Source organism: Callorhinus ursinus, unplaced genomic scaffold (genome assembly GCF_003265705.2).
Source record: "Callorhinus ursinus isolate GAN/ISIS: 27379988/994484 unplaced genomic scaffold, GSC_fseal_2.0 scaffold14, whole genome shotgun sequence".
Lineage (NCBI taxonomy): Eukaryota > Metazoa > Chordata > Mammalia > Carnivora > Otariidae > Callorhinus > Callorhinus ursinus.
Window position 1 is genome coordinate 6,687,015 of NW_027397076.1, and position 14,652 is coordinate 6,701,666.

The window sequence follows — 14,652 nt, forward strand, 5'->3', positions numbered from 1 at the left end:
TTCTTGGTTCTCTTTTACTTCTTAGACCTCTCAAACACCCCTGGGATCCAATGGAAGGCCATAATGAGACTAACATCTTGGGGTGAATGAAATTCTATCTTCTTCTCAAAGGTGTTTCTATTGTCTTCCCCATTTCTTCTCTGGGGGCTTTAAAGATGACAGCTTCACCAGTGAGCCTCTTTTTTTTTTTTTTTAAGATTTTTTTGTGTATTTGGAGAGAGAGAGAGAGAGTGCACACCAGCGGGGGAAAGGGGGAGAGGGAGAGGGAGAAGCACACATAGGAATTGATCCCAGGACCCCAAGATCATGACCTGAGCCGAAGGCAGATGCTTAAGGGACTGAGCCACCCAGGCGTCCCACCAGTGAGCCTCTTGAGAGTCAGGAAGGGCAAGCCTGTTCCCTGGTTTCATGGAAGCGAATCTTGACAACTCTCCAAAGTGGTCGGGTAATGTTTTTCACTTTCTAGCTTGGGACTACCCAGCAACATGCAGGCTCCTGGGAGAAGGGGGTGCTGGACCTGACCTGCATTGACAGGATATAAAAGAGAATCCCAGTGGGCACAAGCAGGATGAAGGATGGTCCACGAACCAAATTGCAGCCATTAAAGAAGGGACAAAATATTAAGATTACTGATGTCACATAAAAGTTTCCTTCTCTTGAATATCTATGATCTGGCCTCTCTTAAGCCTACAGCACAAGGGGAAGGAACCCAGGGCAGGAGTGTGATACTGTAATTTTATCACAATTAAATGATTGCTTCAGGGGGATTTAAAGAAAATTGTATCTGCATGTCAGAACTCCCTGGGTTCAGAAAGTTTAAAGGTCATAGATGAAACGAGATGAGGAAATTGTTGTGGTGGGTTTAGGGAAGAAAAGAGAAAGCCTCTCTCTTAGGATTTATTATATCTCACATCTGAGTATGGCTTCTGACAGCTAGCTGGGTTGCACTGCTCCAAACAGGAATTCAGACTAAAAATGCAACTTGGTTAAGGGTCACTGTAGTCATGCATAATATCCAGTACCTGCTTTGCTCAGCAAGGATGGCAAGTTGGTTCAGTCTTGGAAACCAGCTTTGATTTACCCAATTTCTTTCTTTGGCAGTATCATCTACATTTTACACAAGGATGCATTTTAAAGTTGTTTTTTAAGTTGCACTTTCAAGCCTGACTATCCGTGTTCAAGCTTGGCTCAGGGGCTGAGATTTATTTTTTCCCTTTGAAGATGGCAGATTTGGAAATATTCCAAGAAAATGGTTCTTCCTTGAAGCTCTCAGTTGCCTGGTGATTAACTTCAGAAGGAGTGAGTTACTTTATAGGTTATTCTTGTATTTACCTTCCCGCACCCCATTCTTCAGCAGCAAACATTATATGATTGGAGCATAAGGTAGTTTAGGGTTGCTAACTGCTACATGGCACAGATGGGAAGGGGCATGAGGAATCCCTGGAAAAGCTCGCTCTAGGCACACAACTGCTGTTCTGAGCCTTTTACAAGCGTTACCTTATTTTAGCATTCAATACATTGGGGTTTAAATGCCACCTCAGTCACCTATTGGTTGTGTGACTCTGAGTAAGTTATGTTAAATAATTAACATATTAACATAACAAATAAATAAATTTAACATTCTTATGCCTCAGTTTGCCTCCTCTATACAATGGGGAGAGTAACTGTAGCCACCTCAAAGTGTTCTTATGGGGGTTGACTAGAACACTTAGAATACTTAGCACCTACCTGGCACCGAAGCATTTATAAATGATTATTCCCTTTTTAGAAGGGGAGGGAACTAACACTTAGAGAGGTCAAATAATTTGGACAAGGACATACAGTTGGCAAGTGGTCAACCCAGGACCTGAATCCAGGCATCTCTGCCTCCAGTGCTTTGGTTATTGACCCTCAATATTATGTTGCCCTAAAGGAACTTACAGTGTGAGGGAAGATGCATGCATTTGTAAGTAACTGTAATCTCCAGGAAAAAAGGAAAGGTTCTGGGAGAGATTCTGTCCGCTAGGGAGATGAGGGCTGTCGCTGAGAAGAACGATATCTCTTCCTACCAATGTTCTGGACAATTGTAATACTGTCAGTCATGTATCGACTGACTTGCACTTCCAGTTATTGGTTGTGGGCTTTCAAATCTGGCTTGGGACATTTTTTTCCTACGTAAGTGTTAAATTTGGAAGCATACCATAAAAATGACATCCCCAGTGGCTTCAATGTTGCTCAAACTCAAAAGCTTGCAGAGCTGCTGGGAAATCACATCTCCATGATTCCCAAGTTCAACCTAACTGGAAAACCATCCTGCCACTTACAGGATTTATTGAACTTTACCGATCTTATCGCCATGTTCCATTTCTTTTCCTCTAGTCTTTGTATTTTCATGACCATCAAGTAAGATTTTAATCTTACATTTCTTCATGATGTCAGACATTTTCCCAATGATTTTTAAGCTCTCACAGCATCTCCAGCTTTTTTTTTTTAATGTGTCTGCCTTTTCCCCTCTTACTCTTTTGCTGAGCTCACCGCTAGGCGTTCATCCTTCACTTCATCACTTCTTCAAAGGGATTGGAGGGACCTTTGGATTTGTTTCTAACAAATTCTCTAGAATTTTGTTTATAGGGGTTTTGGGTATCACTAGAACAGGCAAGGAAATGATAATTTACTGCCACAAATTAGGCTGGGTTTGTGGTACCGTCTGATCAGTGCTGAACTGAACTATAGTAACCCAGAAGGAATAACCCACTAACGATGAACCACAACATTCCTTGACATGCATGATGTTCTTTCCTCATTCTTTCCATTATGCCATGGACGGGGTATTCCCAAATTGGTACACATCAGGGGTAGTTTAATAAAAGTATAGATTGACAGGTCCCACCACTGGGGATTCTGAAGTGGATGTCTAGGGGATTATCTAAGATATGTCACAAAGTAATGTGCTAGAGAGTCGTTGAAGGGAGGCTGGTAGGGACGAGGGCTGCCATGCTAGACTGTGGATGTCCAGGGAAGGCCTGTCTGAAGATGTGCGGTTGATTCGTGCTGAGACCAGAATGAGGTGAAGGTGTCCATAAAGATTTGGGAAAGAACATTCCAGATGGCAAGAGTACAATTGTGGTGTGTGTGAAGGAGAAAGGGAAACGGTGTGACTAAAGAATAGGGAGAGTGTTCAAATCATAAAGTCCTTTAAGGACTATTTTATTTTATTTATTTTATTTTTATTTTTAAATTCTTATTGTTATGTTAATCACCATACATTACATCATTCGTTTTTGATGTAGTGTTCCATGATTCATTGTTTGTGCATAACACCCAGTGCTCCACGCAGAACATGCCCTCTTTAATACCCATCACCAGGCTAACCCATCCCCCCACCCCTCCCTTCTAGAACCCCCAGTTTGTTTTTCAGAGTCCGTCGTCCCTCATGGTTCGTCTCCCCCTCTGATTTCCCCCCCTTCATTCTTCCCCTCCTGCTATCTTCTTCTCTTTTTTTTCTTAACATATACTGCCTTATTTGTTTCAGAGGTACAGATCTGTGATTCAACAGTCTTGCACAATTCACAGTGCTCACCATAGCACATACCCTCCCCAATGACTATCACCCAGCCACCCATCCCTCCCACCCCCCCACCACTCCAGCAGCCCTCAGTTTGTGTCCTGAGATTAGGAATTCCTCATATCAGTGAGGTCATATGATACATGTCTTTCTCTGATTGACTTATTTTGCTCAGCATAACACCTTCCAGTTCCATCCACGTCGTTGCAAATGGCAAGATCTCATTCCTTTTGGTGGCTGCATAATATTCCTTTAAGGACTATTTTAAGGAGTTTGTGTCCCATTATAATTACCCTGTGCCATGATTTGATTTGCATTTTAAAAAGACCACTCTGAGTGCTCTGTGGTGTGTGGTATGGGTATAAGCAGGCTGAAGGCTATTCGGGAGTCTTGCTGAGAGTTGGTTGAAATGGAAGGATGAGTGGGAGTTGTCCAAGTGAAGGGGCTGGGGATTGGAGTATTTCAGGAAGAAGAATGGCAGGTGTGAGGATTGTTCTGGAAACAGAGGGAAGGTGGGGGAGGGATTTCAGAAGAAAATGGAGTCCAGATAACATGGATTCCAGGATATCAGGGTAAAAATGCTGAGTATAAAATACCAGCCTGGGTGGGCTGATGGATCTGCCATCTTTTGAATGACTAGCTTTTTGTAGGCAGAGGCATTTTCCATTTGTTCATAATGCAGCCTGCTCTGATTTTCCCAAGAGAATCCAGAAATTTGGATTTTTGTTTTCTTATTTTTAAATGTTGGCAAGCTAGTTTTTATTTTTATTTTTATCTTTTATTAAGTTTTTTATTCTAATTCCAGTATAGTTAACATACAGTGTAATACGAGTTTCAGGTGTATGATATAGTGATTCAAGACTTACATAAAATACCCAGTGGTCATCACAGTGAGTGCATTCCTTAATCCCCATCTCTTATTTCATCCATCCTCCAACTCACCTCCCTTCTGGTAACCATCACTTTGTTCTCTATACTTAAGAGTCTGTTTCTTGGTTTGTCTCTATCTTTTTTCTTTTGCTCATTTGTTTCTTAAATTCCACGTATGAGTGAAATCATGTGGTATTCGTCTTCCTTCTACTGACTTACCTCACTTAGCATTATACTCTCTAGCTCCATCCATGTCGTTGCAAATGGCAGGATTTCATTCATTTTTATGACTGAATAATATTCCACTGTATATATATAATATACCACATCTTCTTTATCCATTCAATACAAAAACACTAATTCAAAGGGATATATGTACCCCTATGTTTATTGCAGCATTACTTACAATAGCCAAATTATGGAAGCAGCCCAAGGGTCCATCAATAGATGAATGGCAAATTAGTTTTTTAAAAACAAACATTTTTAAACTTCCTGTGAGCTAACAAAAAAGATGCCTGTGGGATGGATTTCCAGTATGTGATCTTTGAGCAGCATGACAACGAAATGATGCCTCTGTGCAAATTAGGGACAGTCTCCTGTTCTTTATACTTAGCAGCCATCTGAAGGAAAGCTGTTATATTACATAAATGTGTCAGTGATGACTGTGATAAACATGGTTCTGCCAGAGTTGTGCCATGTATAGTTGCCGAAGTTAGCAGCTCTATCTTTGAACAAGAATACAGAGGTAAGGATTAAATGGGAAGAAGGGACAGGAGAACATGAAATAGACAAGGGCGAATGGTGTGTTGGAACCAATCTGCACTGCCTCATCAGAGCTGACTGTGCATATCTTTTGCTAACTCTGCACTCACTAATGTGGCCTTGGAAGCTGAAGTCAATCATGGTGGGAGTATTTACAACCAGGGATATTGGCAGATGCTACAGATCAGGGTTTTATCCTCTCAGAGAGCTGGTTGTTAAACATTTACTAGGGAAGGCCTATCTGAAGATGTGCCATTATAGATCATCTCATGAAGGGCTTCAATGACCTCTCAGTATTTGGATTTTAGACTATAGTCAAGGGAGAGACAAGAAAGTGACCTCTACATCCTTGGCCTCTTCATTCAAAGAGCCCTCCACTTCTGACCTAACTAAACCCCTATTTTCCTTTGAAGAGATGCCTGCTTTTGCACCCTGCCACAGTGGATGTCTTCATCCTTGCTCATCTGTGTCTGGGCACAGAGGAAGGTAGGGAACAGCATACTTTCGTCCCCCTCTGCCTCTTTCAACCATTACTCCTTTGGTCTCCAGTAACCTCCTCTCCTTTGACACTCGGAATGTTTCTAAACACCCTTTGCCTGACCATTGAGTAGACTTACTGCTGACTTTCCCAAATGAGAGCTTTGGCACCTCCCTCCAAGACTTCCCCTTCACTCCAAGGGTCATCAGCTCCCTGGAAGACTCACTGCTTACGTGGATAATCCATTAAGCACCTTAATCTCATGATCTTGTCACGTCACCAATGTTAGGGACATTTCACCTCTGCTCTACTTGAGACACACCCAGAGTCGCACCCTGGACAGCAGAGCCAACTTTGGAACTAATGAGTCTTTGAAATGTGGTTATGAGAACATCTTTCCTGCAGGTTTGAGGTAAGGATTAAATGACATGATGTATGGAAAGGGTCTAGTAAATTCCTGGCATATAATAGGCGTCCAACAAATATTTTTTTCCTTGTCTTTTGTTTTCTTTTAAAGACAGAAGCACAATTTTGAAGCCCTGGTATTTCTTCCTCCTTTATTTTGACGTATCATTTGAATTTGACATAAACAGCTCATGCGTACGTGGTAAACTTTCTGGTAGGTGACATCTTTAGGAATCTGTGTTTTCTCCAGTGCTCAGGAGCTGCCGGCATTCGGTATTATTGGCAACAATTGTGCTAACATGCACAGCACAATACCCACCCTCTTAATTACAGAACATTCTTGCAGTAAAGTGATACTGATTCTCATCTGATTAATATTTATAGTTTTCACTTTTGGCTAAATGCCAGCTATCTTCATCATGTGAATTTCCTTGGCTTCCCAGCTCCCCTTTGCTGTCTCTCTTCCATTAGCTTATTTGCAAGAGCATATATCTTTGTTTTACCCAGTCCATAATTTGTGGTTTCCTTAAGTCACAGATTTTCTACCCATGAGGGGCCTTTCATCATCAAATATATCTAAATATAAGTGAGCAATATTATATGTGAACTTTATATGCTTTTTAAGAACAACACTTGAATGCTTACATTTCAGGGGGTGTGGGGAAGGGTCACTGTTCACCATAACTTTGATTATTGCACACAAATTGGTTCCCCTGGTTATTAATTAAGGGAGTACTGGACCACTCTCATCTGTGCCCTCCTTTTTGCTGTTTTCCTAAATTTTCCATTTGCTCCTCTTAGAAATCCAAAAATCTATATTCTGAGATCCAAGCCATATTTTAACTAGTCACTGCAAAGGAATTTGTGTTTTTTTCCACAAACTTTTGCAAGTGTGGGAAGGCGTTGGCCGTAGTAACAGCTGTGATGTACTTTGTTACATATTATCATTTAAAAATATCCAAATCCAGATGTACCAGAGGTGAAATTATTTTCCCTGAAGTAGAAAGACCATACATATTAAGGATTCCATCTTCAAAATCTCTTTATCTTCCATTTCAGTATGATTGTCACTGGTCTAACTTAAATCCTCATTAGTTTGTGCTTGGACAATTTCAATAGCATCCTTTTTTTTTTAATTTAATTTTATTATGTTATGTTAGTCACCATACAATACATCATTAGTTTTTGATGTAGTGATCCACGCTTCATTGTTTTCATATAACACCCAGTGCTCCATGCAGTACATGTTTCAATAGCATCCTAACTATTCTTCTTGGCTTCTTTCCATCCAAACTTGCATTGTCATGTCCAATAATGTTCAGTGATGACCCATGGACCATGGCACTGGTTTTCAAAGAGTGTTCCAAGGGGCATGCTAGGTTCCCCAGCAGTGCCGAGACAGTGAGATTGTGACCAGAGGGCGGGGTGTCAGGTCCTACCCCTGTTTCAAGTAGGGCCGTTCTGTTTTGATTAATTTTATTATATTTGTGTTCCTTGCAATTCTATTTGAAGCAAGCGTTCTGCTGTTGAAAATTTATTGGTCCTTAAGACAAAGTCTACCTTCTTTTTCTTTTTTTTTTAAGATTTTATTTTTATTTATTTGACAGAAAGAGAGATAGCAAGAGCAGGAACACAAGCAGGGGGAGTGGGAGAGGGAGAAGCAGGCTTCCCGTGGAGCAGGGAGTCCAATGTGGGGCTCGATCCCAGGACCTTGGGATCATGACTTGAGCTGAAGGCAGATGCTTAAATGAGCCATCCAGGGACCCCGACAAAGTCTACCTTCTTGGCATGATATGCAAATCCCTCCTCCACATGCCTCCACACTGGCATTCCATCTTCCTCTTTCTTCTTATATTGTTTGACTTGCAGTGAACTGCTCACTCCTCATCCCTTTAATAGTATTTCCTGGAGTCTTTGTTCATACTGTGACATTTTTGCCTGGATTGTCTTCCCTTTGTCTACTTGAAAACTACATCATTTGTTCATTGAACAACTAATTATTGGGCATCTGCTATGTCCATGCCCTATTTTAGGTGCTGGGGACTCCTACTGATTCTTCATCGCCCACTTTATGACATCTCTGTGGTGCTATCCAGGCAAATTTACCTGATGCGTCCTCTTTACTTCCATGATACTTTGTCCTACTGGTATTTTCTAATTAACTACATTATGCTCTAATTTTTTTGTATGTTTTTCTTTTTTTGAGAGAGATATCCCTATGTTATTTATGGATATATTTTTTCCCTCTTATCATAGTACTGATTAGTTGCTCAAGAAATGTTTATTGGGTAAATGAGTAAAGAAAAGAGGTTTTTTGTTTTTTTAAATCTATTTACCCTTACTAAGCAGTGAGTGCCATAAGGGTGGGATCTTTGTCTAGCTTGCCTGACATGTGGCAGGTGTTCAATGATTATTCGTTGAATTGATGAAGAGTTCTCATCTCTGCTGTGAAGTCAGCAGCTGTTGGAGTAGGAATAGAGTAGATAAAAGGCATTTTGAGGTGTTTTTGGTGTGGAAAGTGCTCCCTCGGGAGGTTCGTGGGGTTGAGAGTGCCCTGGGCATACTCAGCTTTTCTGTAACAGTCTTGGGCAGGTTACTTGTATTTCCGTTTCAGTTACTTTGTTGCTAGAGCTGATGGTTGGACTCAAATTCATCCTTCTTTAAATAGGAATGATGCCATGATTCTATGTATTTGGAAGTACAGCTGGCCCTTGAATAACACGGGTTTGAACTGCATGGGTCCACTTATATGACGATTTTTACAGTATTATAAATGTATTTTCTTTTCCTTATGATTTTCCTAATAACTCCTTTATTATCTAGCTTATTGTAAGAATATAGTATATATACATATAACAGAAACTATGTGCTGTTTATGTTATAGGTAAGTCTTATATAGTATATAGTATAATAAGCTACAACAGTAGGTTATTAGTAGTTAATCTGGGGGGAGTCAAATACTCTATGTGGATTTTTGACTATGTGGGAGGTCAGTGCCCCTAACCCCCATGTTGTTCCAGGGACAGCTATACCTTGTGAATCAAAGAGCCTGCCTTCTCAGAACTCTCAACTTTAATCCATGAAAGTCACAATTAACAGCAGTTTTGGATGGGTAGAATTTTCTTTATCTTTCGAGCAAGTTAATACATTACATACTTATTTTTTTTTCCTTCATCTGTTATGTCAAAACACATGGGTATTTGTAGAGTTGACGTTCTTTGCTTGCATATAAATGATAGGAAGAGCAAATAAATGGTGGCAACAGTAAATTTTAAAACTGTAATTTTAATCATGAAATTAGTCTAATTTTTATATTCATATCCAGAAATCATAAAAGGATGAGAGAAATTGTATTTGATGATTTTGAGATTTTAGTTGGAGAAATACATAAGATAGATATTATCAACTTGTATTTAGTGTAACTTTAAATAAGGGTTTGGTTAAAGAAGAGAAAAATGGCTGGAATCAAAGACAGATGAAAGTTTGAGAAGGTTAATGGACAGTTTAATGATTTCTTCAACACAAAGGGTTTACTGGAAAAGAGGCCAATTTCCCTGTTTCTTCAGAAAACAGAACTGTAGGAAAAGGGTTGGAGTGACTAAGTTAGTCAGAGAAAGACTGCTGATTCTCAAGAGTTGCCAGCCCCTGGAATGAGATCTAACAAGACAGGTTTGGGATTTTCTTGACTCAAATCTTTAGAAACAAGCTGGGATTTTACCGGACTGGAAATGTTTTAGATATGGGTTTGGGAGGTCCAGCCTGGGATTTGGTGAATCTCAACTTTTTCGCTGCTTCAGGTTATTCTGCAGGGGAATAACAGTACTTAGCCGGCCCAGAAAGAAAACATGATATATTACCAGCTGTGATTAAAGCTTAATAACGCCTTGCTTCTGTGGAGTCCATGGAAAACTTAGGTAAGGGAGTTTAAGGGGCACGGAATCCTTCGGCAGATAGGAAGGACCTTTGTTGGTGACTCTGGAGCAAATGTAATCCCAAAGGGGACACTTGTTTCCATCCACAGCCTCGCTCTGCCCCCTGCTGTTGGCTACATCGCTCGTTGTACTCCTGGGTTCAAAATTATTTCGAGGGAGAGGAACAGGAATAGGTGGAAAGGGGATTTCAGGACCTCAGAACCACTTTCTCCATGGAAAATAAACCCGTTTTGATAAATCTTGGGACAATCCTCCCCCAAAGAACAAGTGTCACTCATAGTCTGATGTCAAAGTCTCCCCCAGCCTGAGCGTTGGGCGGCAGAACAAAATATCAGATGAGAGGTGGGGCAGTTATCTGTAACGTAGGTGACAGGAACCAGGGAGGGTCTACCCGCCATGCGCACCCCATTGTGGTTGCCCAACGACTGCGGGGCGCTCAGAACGGCGTTGCGGGGGCGTTGCTCAGAACGGTTCCAGGGACCGGGTTGGGCGGATCAGTTTCCCCGCAGGAGGCTGCAGACGCCGGTCCTGGGACATGGCCCAAGAAGCTCCAGGTAGATCCGAGGATCACAGTTCTCGCTTTCTGGGTGGGTTCAAACGGCTGGATCTTTTGCTGTCTGCTCCCCCTCCGGACACCAGCCACCTCCGCGAGTGAAGGCGGCTCGGCTGTCTTTGCAAAGCCGGAGGGGAGCGGCGAATGGCTGAGCCAGCCACTGTGGTCGCGGGCCCCCTCCGCCTGGCCTACCGTCCCAGGCCCGGGGCGGCCGAGGAGCGCCCCGCCCCCGCCGCCGCCGCCCGAACCCAGACGCACACGATCCTTAATCCCCCGCCCCGCGTTGCCCCGGCGACGGCCCAGACGAGCAGGTGATGCATTGACAGCGAGCAGATGGTCCCCCGCGGAGGCGAGCGCGGCCCACAATGCGCCCCGCGCGGCGATCCCACTGCCGCCCTCCCCCGCCCGGCTGGCCCTCTGCTGCCCGCATGCTAATACGGGGTGGGGGCGGGGCCACGGGGGCGGCCGAGGGCACGTCCCACCTTGCTCTCTGCGGCCCCGTGCACCTCGGCTTTCTGAACGCCCTCCCCAAATCCCTGCACCAGAAAAGTTCCTCTCTTTAAACTCACTGAGAGACACTTCTCCCCCGCCCAGCCTGCTCCGGCTCTCTCCTAATGCTCCCCAAGTGGTTAATTTCCATTGAGATAAACGCTTAACCCCCTCCTTCCGTGCCCTTACCCCCAGTCTGAAGCCCCTACCCGCATCTGCTCCCTGCTGGCATTTAATATTCAATCTTGGAAGACCAGAGGAATGGATTTACCATCTCACCTCCCCCCTCGCCCTTGCCCGGTCTCTGCTTCTAGAGTTGGCGCTGACACTTGCTAAATGTGGACAGACGTATTATTTATCTTACACCCCCCACCCCATGCTTCAGGATCTCTTAGGCAGCTTCTCTTGGCCTTTCTTCCTGGAATTTCAAAAATAAATCACTCTTCCCCGTGACTGCTGTGCTGCTCCCTCTAGGGAAACCCTCCCATTCACATACCCTCTTCCTCCCATTCATTTGACACCTCCCCCCCTTTACCCTATTCACCGCTGTGTGGCAAATTGAGGCGATCTTATAGTAAGGGCATGAAAACTGCTAGGCACTATTCACAATTTTAATACTAAGTTCATAGCTGTCACATAAATTCATTCCCGAGCCTACCCTAGAATGGCCAAGAAGGAACTTTAAGGGAAGAAAAAAACCCCACAAAAAACAACACTGAAGACACTGCTATGGTGTCTTTCTTTGATTTGCAGGTGTTTTTTGAAACCATTACTACAGTAACTGTAGATAGCTTTTTCTAGCTGCCACATAGGGTGCTTTTTTAAAAAAAAAAAACAACACCATCCTCCTCCTTTTTATTTTACAGTAGATAAAAAAAAATGCCAATAGGCTTTAAAAAAAGGAATAGAGAGAGAAAGAGAAAAAGAGACTAGTGAATAAAGTTGGAATAATACCGGGTCACAAAGCTGTCGAAGCTAATGTCATACTGCGGCTGCTGGGCAGGAATACAGAAAACTTCTTGTTTCTTGATTTTTATGGAGATTTGGTTTAAGGCATGGAGCACTCTCTGAACAGGTTTAGAACAAGTGGCAAAGAAAGAACTCTTCACAAGAAACTCCCTTCTGATGGGCTTTATGCCCACAAACACCTGTGATTTACAAAGAGGCATTGCAGAGGACAAAGGCAGGCGAAAGGGTCAGGCTATTGTGGGGAAATGATGCCTCATGTACCCATGGCCCTAAGGGAGGGTTGTTTTATTTTGAAACTTGTCTTGGATGCTTGCTATGCAAACTCACAATGAGAAAAGAAGCGTTAGCCTCTTCTAGTGGCTCCTAATGACTTCTTCAAATGCTTCTAACTCATTTTGAACTTTCCTTTTGATAAGTTATCAAACTAGAGAATATGGTAGTTGCCAGAATTCAAGGAAGATTGACTTACATAAATCTTGAAGGCAAGAAACCTAGAGATCATTTCATCAGACTTAGAAAGAAGTGTTCAGAATGCTCACTTGAGGGGTGCACAACATTTGTGTTTACTAATAATTTTATGAACATTTTTTCTCCAAGGAGTTTGGTAATTTTATGTCAATTTCCTTTCAATTTCTTGCTTCCTCCCCCTTCTCTTATTTTTTGAAGTTTTGTTTTCTTGACTTCTCTTATGGCTTTTGCTCTCTCTCTGTCGTTTTTTATAGTTTCTTTCCCTATAATTTAGGGGGACAGGCAAAACCTGAAAGCACAAGGCAGTGACATAAAGAATTACATTCAAGTCAGGGGAAACTTCCTTTGGACAGGGTGGCCAAGGACAGACTCTTCAGAGAAGATCACCTGTCTAAAACAAGTGAAGGAACAGAGGGAGGAGCAAGCAAGCAGAGGCCTGTGCAGAGGCCCTAAGGCAGGAAAGACCTTCAGGGGTCCTGAGTCACTGGGAGAAGGCTGGTATGCCTGGCACACTGTGAGTGGGGGCAGCATACTGTGAGATCAGGTGGAGACATTAGTCAGGACCAGATCATGGGAAGCTCTGTCAGTCATGAGAAAAGACTGGATTTTATTCTAAGGGAAATAGGGAGCTACTGAAGGATTTTAAGTGAGGGTGCTGTATAATTGAATGTATATTTTAAAAAGATCATTACTGCTGCTCTGAGGAATGTGGATAGAATGATGGAAAGAATTGGAAATGTAATAGCTAGTTAGGGAGCTGTTAGAAGGCTGTTGTAATAATCCAGATAGGAAATAATGGTGTCCTGGATTAAGGAGATGCTAATGGAAATTGAGAGAATGGATGGATTTGGATCCTACCTTAGAGAAAGAACGATAAGACGTGATGAATGAGAGTTTGTGAATGAGATGATGGGGGAAAGGGAGAAACCAAGGAGAACACATAGGTCTGAACAACTTGCCAGATGGCACATTATAGAGATAGGGAATGTCACATTATGGACATTAAGGACTGAAAAAGAGTATGAATCAAGAATTCTGTCTCAATGTGTTAATTTTGAGCTGTTATTGAGGAGGGCAAAAGGAGATGGTAGGCTTAGGAACAGACACTTGACTGGTCCTGGGCTGTTTCCCTAGGCTTTTCAGGATCAGTGATGTGGCTTGGTGTGAAGGCATGAGCGGGCTAGTAAGATTCCCTGCCTTCTGAATCCCAACTGAATATCCTGAGACAGCTGGTGGTTAGCATCAGAGGAGTTGCTGAAAAATTATGAGCTGGAGGAAGAACCATTAAGGATCATGATCAAATGGTGGATGTGAATAAGCAGAAGCTATGAAACCTGGTCCAGGGGGCAGACATAATTTGTTAGAGGGGGAGAAGGTGTCTGGGGGAAGCAGATTCATGTTAAGAAGCTGTAATATGTGACTAGAGTAATATTAGAGGGAAGAGCTATAAAGCTATGCACTTGAGGTCTTTACAGTTGCTTTTGACCCAGACTGAATCTCCTATCTTAGACTGTGAAACAACAATGACATGCAAATTGCTGGAAAGGTGATTTAAGGAAAAAGGACAAACCACAAACACATAAAACTGAGAATGAAAAGAGGTCTCTAATATGTTAGGGGTTATGTTTGGGAAGTCAAAAATTCCTTCCTCCCCTTCAGAGTCCTGCTTCAGACAGTAAACATCTGTTTTGCATCAACTTATCAGCTCTGTTAATGTAGGCCAGAGGACTCTCTCAGGTAAAGAGCTCCCTGGTAAAAATGAATTGGGGATTGAGGCTTGACTTTTTAAGCTAGCATGTGTTTCCTACTCTCTCCAATCTGAATTGACTGAAGATAACTCACAAGTCATGGTGGAGAAGCTGAGTAGATAAAATAGTGACTGGCAGGCACATTGTCAAAGTGTGTCAATTCTGCTCACCATATAGAAATCAGGAGCTTGCCAGAAATCAGGTCTGCACTGTCTGGACGCAAGAAGGCAGAAGAGGAAACAAATGGGAAGACTGGGTGGCTCAGTCAGTTAAGCGTCTGCCTTTGGCCCAGGTCATGATCCCAGGGTCCTGGAATCAAGTCTCACATCGGGCTCATTGCTCAGCAGGAAGTCTGCTTCTCTCTCTGCCTGCAGCTCCCCCTGCTTGTGCTCTCTCTCTCTGACAAATAAATAAAAGTCTTAAAAAAAAAAAAA

The 14,652-nt window shown here is 42.6% G+C and overlaps 1 protein-coding gene across 3 annotated transcripts in view; it reads left to right on the forward strand.

Annotated features, from left to right (window-relative positions):
* Positions 1–9,463: 9,463 nt before the first annotated feature.
* Positions 9,464–14,652, forward strand: part of CUNH12orf42 (chromosome unknown C12orf42 homolog) — a 146,598-nt gene continuing 141,409 nt past the window's right edge. Inside the window, exon 1 of one of the 3 annotated variants that reach the window (XM_073900391.1) lies at positions 9,464–10,578. The gene's annotated coding sequence lies outside the window, so the exon portion shown is untranslated. The remainder of the gene's footprint in view (positions 10,579–14,652) is intronic. The other 2 variants (XM_073900390.1, XM_073900397.1) reach the window with 2 other exon arrangements.